Here is an 11,884-nt window from a genome sequence, read left to right as displayed (position 1 = left end):
ATTAATTATGTAACCTGCGAGGCAGATTTTTGCAATGAACTGTCCCATTAACCATTAGGTCAAGGTAGTAAGGCATATTGTGTGTTGCATAATAGTAGTCAGTGTTTAATGGTGATGCAAAAAGTGGTCTTACAGTGTAAACCAACCCCATATGAACACGCCAGTCTGCTTATCAGCTGCAGGCCCTGAGGTAATCACTGACCAGGTGATGTTTCTGGTGGTACACGGCAACCTTGATGGAAGCGTAAATATACAACTCAGACCAAACTGATAACACAGTTTATCCCCTGACATGATTCTAACATGACGATTCCAAAGTCCAAGGTTTGGATGACCTACAAGTTTATAATTTCCCTAAATGATAAAATCATAAAGCACTAATAGCATCTGATGCAAGACAAAACTGACTCACATGGAGATGACTACATGTTTACATTTTGTGTTTTCCCATTTTACTACTTCAAATTTGTACTTTTACATATTGATTCAAAACATGGCTTCCACTGATGACTGGAATGGGAGACCAGGGACATCAGGTTTTATCTGAACTCATACATTAGCAGCGTCTAACATGAAACTCATCAGTATTCAGCTAAATCGTGCTCTTCCTAATAAGTCAATAAGCCATTTTCTCTCATGACACAGAGATGTATATAGTTTCCCTGGAATGCTATGTCTAACATGAAATAGCAAAATATGAGGATAACAATAACCATAGCATAGTATAAAAATAGCATAGTATAAAAATGCTTATAGATTTTAAATTCCTTTTTTAAAGTTTATGGTGAATAATCCTCATTTACATGAATGTATTCCACTTAGTTTTTGGTAAAATAATTAATATTGTATTTGGAGGTAGATCAGAGGACAGAGAAAATCCTTGTTGAGTTATTATCACAAGCTGGTTAGCTAGACTGCAATTTTAAAGTGTAGCCAAGATACATTTCAAGCATTACACATTTAATGATGGTAATAATTTGTTGAAATAAACAACATAAAATAAACAATAATATAACCATTTCAAAAGATTAAAAACTAACAAATTCAGTCAATCCTAATTGTGTAGTTATACAAATGTATTTACAGTTACGGTCAAAATAATTAGCAGGGTTGCTAGGCTCAGCTACTACATCTGGTCTCAGCAGCTAAATTTCCAGCCCAAATACATTGTACAAACTACTCAAAAAGACCTAAAACCAGTGCAAAAGTTACTGGGGAAGAGTGAAGAGGAAAACAAGTTCACTGTGGTGTACACAAATATTTGATTTGCCATATTTGGAATAGGCCTTTTTTATCATCACTTAGTATGAACACTCCACCCCTCTTCCTTTCCCTATTTCTGTATTTGTGAGAGAGAACCATATATGAACAAAAAACAATAAGCTTTATGCCAAACAGACGAGAGAAACAATAGTTCCAAGGACAAAATCAAATCCACATATATACACTAACTTTTTTGTGGTCATTCTTCACATGTTGTTCAACAGCCAGTTAACAAAAGTGGTCATTTTAATTATTATTTTAATCATCATTTAAACTGTTATTTTGATGTTTTGTTTGAATAACACTAGATGGCAGTATGCCATTTAATTGCAAGAGCCCTGCTGTCAGGTTAAACTCCCCAGCACAAGCACTCACAAATTCCCTTAAAGCAATAGAAATCCAGATTAGTTAATGTTTTTGTTTTAAACAACAGAATATATAAAAATAGAAATAACAATCTTTGTTCTTCTTGTATGTAATTTGGACCAGTGTCATAAAATCATTAACACCAGCAGATTTTGGTTTCTGGCTGCCCTTGATAAGCTATTGATTAGGTCAAAGATAAGTCTCCACAACAAAGATGATTGTATGAAAGGTTCTATTAGCTGCGGAGTGAAGTGTATGTCTTATTGTTGCAAAACCAGAATTCCTAAAATGGGACAAATATAATAATCACAAAAGAAACAATGGCTCAGAGCTAACTCAATGAGAGAATTGACAAGACCTAGCACTAAGAAAGTGCAAGTCCTTAAACAGTGCAAAACAAAAAGTAACTCAGGAACAGGGTTTGTGTCTTAGAACTCATGGGATGGAGCCCTCTGTTGGCGTGGAGGTCTTGCATGATTTTTTTAATACAGTACGCATACCCTCAGATTTCCCCTGGATGGGCTGTTCCAAAAGCTGAACCACCCCTTTGATGGGACCTGAAGTTTAGCATAATGAAGTTTTGCATAATGAAGTCATATGATCCACAACACTTTACAAACTGACAACATCGACTTAATACCTTGTTTAAACACTCAGATGTTATTTTAATCTTAAGATTAACGTTTAGCATAATTTCCTATGAAAACATACACAGCAACATCAGGTACAGCACTGGCACATTTTGTATTACTGAGTTTTCTGAGAAAAAAGGAAAAGAGAAAAACACATGATTTGATCTGCTTAGGTGATAAAAAACATACTGATATAATTATATCCAATGATGCAGTATTATTATCTCAATTAAAGGCCTTTCTTATTTAATAGAAATAGGTCTAATCACAGCCCTGTCTGTGTGTGAAGCTGTGTGAGTTACAACACTTCCAGATCAGGATTATTCATTCCTATTCCAATACCAAATATAATCTGAGTAAATGTGCAATATCTATCACTTTTTCATATTGCAAATTATGTAGCCTAGTGACTAAGAAAATGCAGTGTATGGTCGACACCTTTATGTCTTTTTTTTTACTGTGCTGTTTTGTCATTGTTTTGTCTCTTAGTCCTAGCTGAATGTTTCTGCATAATAGGTGCACCATTATTGTAGGATTTAGAATGCAGCCACGTTATCTCTCTTTCTGTATCTTTTCTTTATCTTCTGTTCTGAAACACATTGATAAGTGGCCATTAGCCCTATGCTCTATCTAGGTAGAAAAAATAGATATTTTCTCTAGTTCAGTGATGGACAGAGCTCTAGCTTTACCTCACATGATTTTCATAGTTGAGTCAGCATCATTATCTATTTGCAAATACTGTGAAAATCTACCTCCAACTGCAGCATTAACTCTTTGCTAAACATACAGCATTTCCCAACACATATCATATCAGCTATGATTTGAGATTGTCTAATTTTAATGATTTGCCAGCTCTTAATACTGTTTGTTTGTGAGCTTTTTGGGGTGTGATTTTAGTATGAATATTTCATCAAAGGTATTCAGTTACATTACATTTGTAAGGAAGATTTAACACAATACAAATGCAGCATTGCCACAAAGCATTTTTACAGAAATTCAACCCTAGATATACACAGAAGATTCCTAATGAGCATCACAAACAAGTTCCTTATGTCTAATAATCCACACACTTTACCAATAAGTGCTGGGCATCACCCCCTTTAGTTATTACTATTTACTATTTGTGTGAGTTTGAGTTTCCTCAAACTATTCAGGATGAATGTGTGGTACTTGAGTAATGATTAAACTATTATAATCTTTTGAAAATTTAGAGGAAATCCTCTTTAAATCATTTTACAAAGATATGTGCCATTTCAATTGTAAAGAGAATGTGAAAATTTAAAAACACCCCAAAATTAGAGGAACTTGGAAAACTATTCATCTAATAGAGAATTTTAGCTTGGTAGCATTTTTAGACCTTGAGATATTTGTACTAGGGCATCTGCCAAATGCAGTAAATGTAATTATATCAGGTGGAACATTTTGAGACGAAGGAACAGTTTGTAGCAAACTGTTTTCCACATTGTTCAACGTTAAGCTTTAATGATGTCTTTGACAAAAAAGGACACACTGAAATAATTCTCATGGCTGGATCATGAGTTATCGCAAGGTTGCGATGGGTTTTAACAGCATATATGTTAAGACTGCAAAATTAAAAATTGTTAATTTCCTCTATTTTTAGAGACTCTTGAGACAATAAAAGACAAAAGGCTAAATGACAAAACTATGTATACAGTGTGTATCTGCTCAGGTTTGCTTGTTTCTCAAACAGGCTCAAGAGCCTTGTTTACTAGCTTCACCACTGGTGATGTCCACATACTGAAATGTCTTTAGTTTCCCAAGTGCCAGAATGAAATCATGAAGTGGAATGAAAATTGAAACTCAGGTGATTCCTGACTAGACCCACTTGTCACAGTTATTTGAAAACCTACCTAGTTATTTTTGAGGATATTATATCAATGTGCAATATTTTTAGATGAAAAATGAAGCTATAAACATGAACTATAGACAAACAACTATCAATTTATTAAACCATTAAATTATTGTGGAAAAATTGTAAAACAATATGAAAGACAAAAATGATGTAGGTGAAAATTGATGGATAACCTATTTAAATATCCAGAGATATTTAAGCTGCTGTTTTTCTCATTTGAATGATTCTGAGAGCTCTATTATGCTATTTGTTTAGATGATATTTCTTGGCTCTTTAATCCTGTTTCCTGTTCATGCAGAGAAGCATCCTCACATCTCCATAAACAATTCATTCTGCTGAAATATTATATAGTACCACCTTCCTCTCTTGTCATCGCTCACTGTGTGTGTCCATGCATGAGGGTCTGTGTGGGTTGGTATATACATAAGGAAACTGCTTTAATAAACATTGGCCTGCGGCTCCCTAAAGACTTGTGTTAGAGATCATTGGGCATAGATTACTTTCACCCCATGTTTGCTTTTAAATTCACTTTAAATTTTGGTCAACATATGTTTTCCTTTTCTGCCTTAAGGCAATACAGGCTTTTTTCCCAAGCATTTTTTCATCTGCTCTCCTCTGCAATCTACTCTCTCTGATTTAAGCCTCTTTTATTTTTTATGTCTGCACCCAGGATATTAGTTGGTTACAGGCCATGGCACATGCTGAGCTCTGCTGCAAATGACAAGAACAGAGAGAAAACGAAAGGGAGAGATTGCAAGAGAGAAAGAAAGAACCTGATAAATACTGTAGAAGAGAAGGAAACTTTAGGAGACACTGGAGTCTACACTGCCATTTGTACTATCCTGACTACCATGATGTTAGATCTGTGAATGTGTTAGTCAGCGATTAAACCACAGAAAACACTTTAGAGAGGCTGCTGTTAGATTAATGTGCATCTATAAATAAACAGAAGAACAATGCAGTGTGGTTAGGGTCGTTTCTTTATTCACAGACAGATGGCCATTAAAACACTAAAGACCTCTAAATTATTGCTTAATTTTGCCAAGGCAGTGAAATAAATGCAGTCCAAAATGTATTGAAGGCTCTGTTAGGATATTACCGAGTATCTTGATGTCCCGATACATTAAAGGTATACCCCAGTATTTTCACTCTAATCTGTATCCATCACATGTGCACTGGGTGTAAATGATTACCAATGGCACTAATTTGAACACTGAAAACAATGCAAAACATATTGCCCTCAGTGTCAATCATTCAATAATACAATAATACATATAAGGTCATTTGATAAATCAGAAATGAAATGATACACTCTAATAATCAAGCCTTTACAGTGAGAAACTGTTCTTATTTAAATTTATCTCACTTGAGCGATAGCAATAGGAAAGCATAACCACCAAGTCTTTCCTATAATAAAGATTCAGTTTCTTTAAGAATTTGGACTGATGAATTTATAAAAATGTTCTGCAAAATGTTCTTTAAAAATGTTTCCATTACATGTGGTAGATAATCCTTAGGTTGGCAAATGTTGCAGCATTATTAATGAGGTTAATAATCATGAAATTGTGGATGTGAGGGCTTATTATGTTACATTTTTGCTAATGGAGATGGGCTAGAAGAGAGCTAGAGAGAAACTGACTCTGTGGCTCTGTTACACTATCCAGTCACTTCATTAGTCAATACACTGCAAGTACTCAAGCATGACTTCATTTGACTTTTGGAAGCTGGATCTCTCTCTCTCTCTCTCTCTCTCTCTCTCTCTCTCTCTCTCTCTCTCTCTCTTTCTCTCTCAATATATTTCATATAAATTATGCTGTGATATAATAATATATTTCACACTGAGAAGTGTTGTGCCAGACAAAATCTCCAAATCTGCCAATTTGCTCCCTATCTGTGAGACTACGTGTTTGCCTGTATTAGGCTCAATGGAAGGCAGAGTAGCCCCATTTCAAGAGAGAGAGAGAGAGAGAGAGAGAGAGAGAGAGAGAGAGAGAGACAGAAAGAGAAAATGATGTGTGGGGCTATAGTGGGGATTTTATAGCTGTAGGCTGGATGATGCAAATAAGAAACATCCAGAAGGCTCCTCTGCGGTGTGTTGTGTGTGTATTTGTGTATCTGTGTGTGTGTGTGTGTGTGTGTGTGTGTGTGTGTGTGTATGTGCGCATGTGGTATGTGGAGAAAATGAGGAAGCCAAATGGCTGAAAGAAATTTCTTTGTGCTTTGTTTGTCCCCCAGGGATCATTTCTCTGACAATGTGTGTCTGTATGTGTGTGTGTGTGTGCTTGTGTGTTTTGGGGTGTAATGTAATGTGTTATGAACTCATTAAGTGAATAAGGTTGATAGTTTCACTGATTCTGTTTCCCTCTCCTTTGACCTCTTTTCCCGAAAGTCCTCCAATTTTCTAAAAATTATAGAAATTTTCCACCAGAACAGGACCCACAGGTGAATTCTGCCATTATGTGGTCAGGTGTTGCTGTGAATATCTATAGTACCATGTGCAAGGTAACCTCACAAACTCTTATCTCACCTTTGAAGCCTCTGAAACACTGAAGCACGGCTGCTGCTTCTAATCTCTATGACTAATAGAGATCCAGTGAAATTAAAGATACTGAACTAAATAATGATCCATTTTCTTACTCATCAATTTGCCACATACATTTATACAAATTGATAATTTGCCCTTCCTCCTGCCTTATCACTTGCTCTGTCAATTTTGCATTTATATATCAGTTTTTTTTATCTTCTATCTTTGTTGGTGTTGCACAGACTGGTGATATAGTCACTTTTGAATCTGGTAGCTCTTGTGCCTGGCTAACCTGGCTTGTCAACAAGAATCCAAGTCCAACTCCTAGTGCATACTATTGTAGGATATTAGGATTGCACTCTACTTAAAAGGTGTGTGCAGGACAGATCCCTGCTTCAATTCTGCTTCCATAAACAATCTTGACCAATTCCTGTAAATTATTATTTTAGTTTGTACCTGCTAGCAACATTGGATCTTAAATTCCTGACATCAATGTCTTCCTGATTTGCATAAATTTGCATAAAGCAGGGCTTAATGTAAAATAGCTGTATTTGGAAGTAATTAGGGTTGTGCCATTATGCATATAACAGGTAAATAAAGTAATAATGGCCAGAGCATGTGTCCACACAGCTAAAGCTCAGTCAGTTTTATGCATCAGACACTGATTTGTTCAGATCAGTCAAACCTGGATGCAGTTCTTGGCTAATGTGTGGATCTAAGAAATAATAAAGAGGGGAGGAGATTCATCAAAGAGAGGATATTTAAAAATAATTGCACGGAATTTAGGTTGTGTGTGTGTGTTGTTTTACTTTTTAAAGGTTTACTCCTTTAAAATTACATTAAATGCAAGGCTTATAGTAACCACCAGTGTGACCCATGCGTCCCATTTTCTTTAACATTTATTTTTTGTGCTTGTGAATGCAGGTCAGTCATCCTCTTTCAATCTCTAAAAAGAGTGTCCATTAAAAGTCATTTCATCTTGCTTTCTTATCTTCTACTTGTGAGTAATGTGATTGTTTTGTTTTCTTTTGTTCCACTGTGCCTTTCACCCCTGCAGGGTGTTATCCTCTCTCTATCTGTCCATCTGACTGTGGGATAAATTTAGCGAGACCTCTCTTACATTGTTTACTACTGACAGCCTCTTCAGACACACACACACACACACACACACACACACACACACACACACACACACACCCTACATAATCAATTATTCTTTGATGTCCTCTCTTTGGTGCATCTCTTCCTTGTTCTTTAATCGTTTTCTCTGTGTGTTCCCCATTTTACCCCTCCCCATTTTATTCACTTTAGAGGAATCTGGCTAATCAACATCATCCACATCTCGAAAATTCATTCATTTAAATTCATTACACTGTAGATAACACCTGCTGTTAATGTAACACAAACAATTCAATTAGAGCTCCGAAACTGTACTTACTGCTCTGATATGTGTGTAGATATACATACCCCAAACCCACATTTATACACATCCTCATATTTATGCAAATCTCTAGTTTTCTCTCTCTCTCTCTCTCTCTCTCTCTCTCTCTCTCTCTCTCTCTCTCTCTCTCTCTCTCTCTCTCTCTCTCTCTCTCTCAAATAGGCTCTTTGCCATTGCTGTAGCTTTGGAAATTTGGTTTTCTCACGAGCACCCAGAGATGTGAGCTGACTGGATGCATGTAAAACCAGCACTTGAGAGAAAAACTTGACAGTGAGCTTGACCATGAACAGACAAAGAAACTTCTCGAAAGCTCAGTCAAGTGTCCTCATCTTCTTCACAGCCTCTAACTTACCAACTGTGAAAGGATACGGCTTAACACTGGAGGGTTAAAGGCATCAACAGTAAAGGTTTCAAGGATTCAACTGTAACAGCTTGGTGCTACTGTACTCACAGTCTTCTGCTCAAAGGTTTAACCAGTGAGCCAGGTTTTTAACAAATCCCACTGCGGTTTTCATGGGATCACAGATAAAACAGATCTAAATGTCTTCAGGTTATAGAACTTCATGTTGTTAACCAGCACTTACTAGAGTAATAGCTCAACCTAAGAGCTCACAAGAAAAGACAAGGTAAAAAAATGGCTAAATATTTAATAATATATAAAATATATGCATATAAGCATGGCAATGAATGCAGTTGGGTTTTTTTTTCATCTGAAACAGAGAGCCATATTATGATTCAGGCACAGTGAAGTAAATAACTGAGTGTTTTTGACATTATCTTGCTGTACATGGCCATGTTTTTCCTAAGTTCTGCCACAACCATGCCAATGCCACACTCCCTCCACTGGCTACTCGTAGCTGCTCCCGTCAGTTTTTAACACTGATGCTTACCTACAAAGCCAAAAACAGACCAGCACACACTTACCTCAAAGCTCTTATTACACCACACACTGTACCACTCTCTCTCTGATCCTCTAACGCTGCTTCATTGGTCTGGTCTCACTGGTCTGGTCTCACTCTCTCAGGTTACAAGGAAGAAATGCCTTTATACTCTTCTCTGTTCTAGCACCTACCTCTTCCTTAGATATTTAAATTACCATTTAAAACCTAAAAATGAAACTAAACAAAACAAACCATATTGTTTGTGTACTTTTCTTGCTATATAGCCTAAGTAATTAGTTTGCAACCTGATAGTATTCATAGTCCCTGATGTAGGGAACCAGTCTTGATGTATTTATTGAGAAAGATTAACAAAGCACTTATGTAAGTCCCTCAGGATAAGGGCGTATTTTGTAAATGTAAATGTAAATGTAAATGCTATTTGCATTAATGGCATCTTCCTGTCCTGTCCAGACTGGCTATTTTCCTATGACCTCGCTGGCCACTGTATGTTTTTTTGTCACCATTCCGTGTTGTTTGATGCTACTGTGTGTGAAATACTAGGTCAGCTTTTGAAATACTCAAACCAGCCCTTCTGGCAGCTGATTGGATAACTACATGAGCAAGAATATGCAAGTGAACAGTAGAGAAGTGAATTTATTTCATGATATTTCATACACTACATATTTCCCACAGTTCTTAGCTACACATTTAGTGATATGAATGTTTGCTGATAATGTTTTCCAGCTCTTAAATTAAAAATCCTTAAATAAATATTTGCTTCAAACAACAGGCTAAGCAGCTTGTTCATCATCAATCTTCATCACTTTAACACCTTGGGTTGTGCTGTATTTCAGTATGTGTGCCTGATGAGGTTGTGCTTTTGAAATGAGTGTGTACTGTGAGCGGAGAGGAGAAATCAACTGCAGCTAGTAAAAGTGATAGTAAAATACAGAGCTCTAAAGAGGGAGGGGAAGAGCAGGAAACAGGGGAGCTGTAATTAGAATTAAAGTAAGAAACATACATAAGTGCTTAAGAGAGTGAGAGAATGCAATTGTGTTAGATACATAAAAAATAATCCTCTGTGTATGACTGAACTTGAACCACAAGAAGAACGTGACAGGCTGAAGAAGCAGAGAAGCACGAGAGAGAGAGAGAGAGAGAGAGAGAGAGAGAGAGAGAGAGAGAGAGAGAGAGAGAGAGAGAGAGAGAGAGAGAGAGAGAGAGAGAGAGAGAGAGAGATAGAGAGAGAGAACATATATCAGGAGGTAGGAGCATCAGTAGTGGGCTGTCTTTCCTCAGAGGGAGCTGTCGACACACACAGCAGTGCTGAAATTGGAACACTGCGGCACAGAGAGAGACGGAAAGAGACCAGGGAAAAAGAACAACTAAGAAAAAAGAGAACAAAATCTATATTAAGATATTCTCTTGGATATTTCCCTTTTATTTTCTGCTCTGGAACTCCCATGTTCATTTACCTTTTCACTTTTGACTGAAAATTGTTGGACTTTTGGCTCACTTTTGAGCTCTCTCCCATTCTCTCTTTCATTCTTGCCTGGGCACCAAGAAACAAATTGTTTCTTTTTTGTCTTTTCACCAGACAAACACTGGAACCCTGTCTCTGGTATTGCAGAACTCTTTTACTCAATTACACTTTTCTCAAATAATTTCTTCACTTTTTTCTCTGTAATTTTTCTTCTTTTGATCTTGATCTTTTTATATTCACTATCCTGACTGCCTGATTTCCCTGACTTTGTTAGACTAAAAGGATTAGGATAAAATTCATCTTCTTATACACTGCTCCTGACCCTAGGGTTGACTTTTAATGCTTGGTGACCCTGTGTGTAGGTGAAGATGTCTGCCTGTGCTAAGCACTGTAAACATGGACTGGTGAAGTTCGCCGTATCTGTGCACAAACTGGTGACAGGGACGCTCATCAAAGGTACACACACACACACACACACACACACACACACACACACACACACACACACACACACACACACTCACATGATTCTGTTAGGATGTGTTAATGTAACAATAAAGCCAAAAAGTCAGAAATAATAGATGACATGACTAATGTCATCCAGGAGTCCTCCAGGCATTAGTTTAGAGTCCTCCAGGCATTACTTTCTGCACTTAAAGATATACACATTACACATAATTACATCATCAGATGATGTGCATACTATATTTAACATGTATAATGTATTTAACATGTAATATAGGTACTATGTTTCTATTGTTATTTGTATACTGTATAATGCTGTGTATTTGTAAAATTTTATTGTGATTACTATTTGCAACATCATGTAGGTGATTATTTATACTTTCTAAACATATATTTATAGAATTACAAATTTGTTGTTTTATATTTTTCTACAGTTTATGTAGTAATGTACAGTTATCTATTATTGAATGATATTGTTATAGTATGATACTACTGCATGTATGGTGAAAAAATTAAGGCTCTCATATATATATATATATATATATATATATATATATATATATATATATATATATATATATATATATATATATATTACCTTGAAAAAGTTGTATTGGTGCAAAACCTTATATGGCTGCTAATTTTTATAGTTTTTCATAATAATGCAATTCATGCATGTGTAATTATGTATTTTCATATATTGCATAATTTTATTGCTTACGTTTTGGTAGTTATAAAATTATATCAATGGATATACAGCAATATCACATGAGCAAGAGTACAGTTATACTGAATATTGGCTGTGGTTAACATCATCTAACATAAAATCTAAATAATAGATATTAATTATAGATTAACTGTAATGTTGTTGGGTTATTATATACTGTATGTAGGTACTAATAGAAATGCATCCATTCCCTTTTCCCCTGCTTCTTCTTGTGGAGATAGCTGAGTAA

The sequence above is a fragment of the Tachysurus vachellii genome, chromosome 14, assembly GCF_030014155.1.
Source record: "Tachysurus vachellii isolate PV-2020 chromosome 14, HZAU_Pvac_v1, whole genome shotgun sequence".
Taxonomy (NCBI): Eukaryota; Metazoa; Chordata; class Actinopteri; order Siluriformes; family Bagridae; genus Tachysurus; species Tachysurus vachellii.
Note: the sequence above shows the minus strand (reverse complement) of the source record.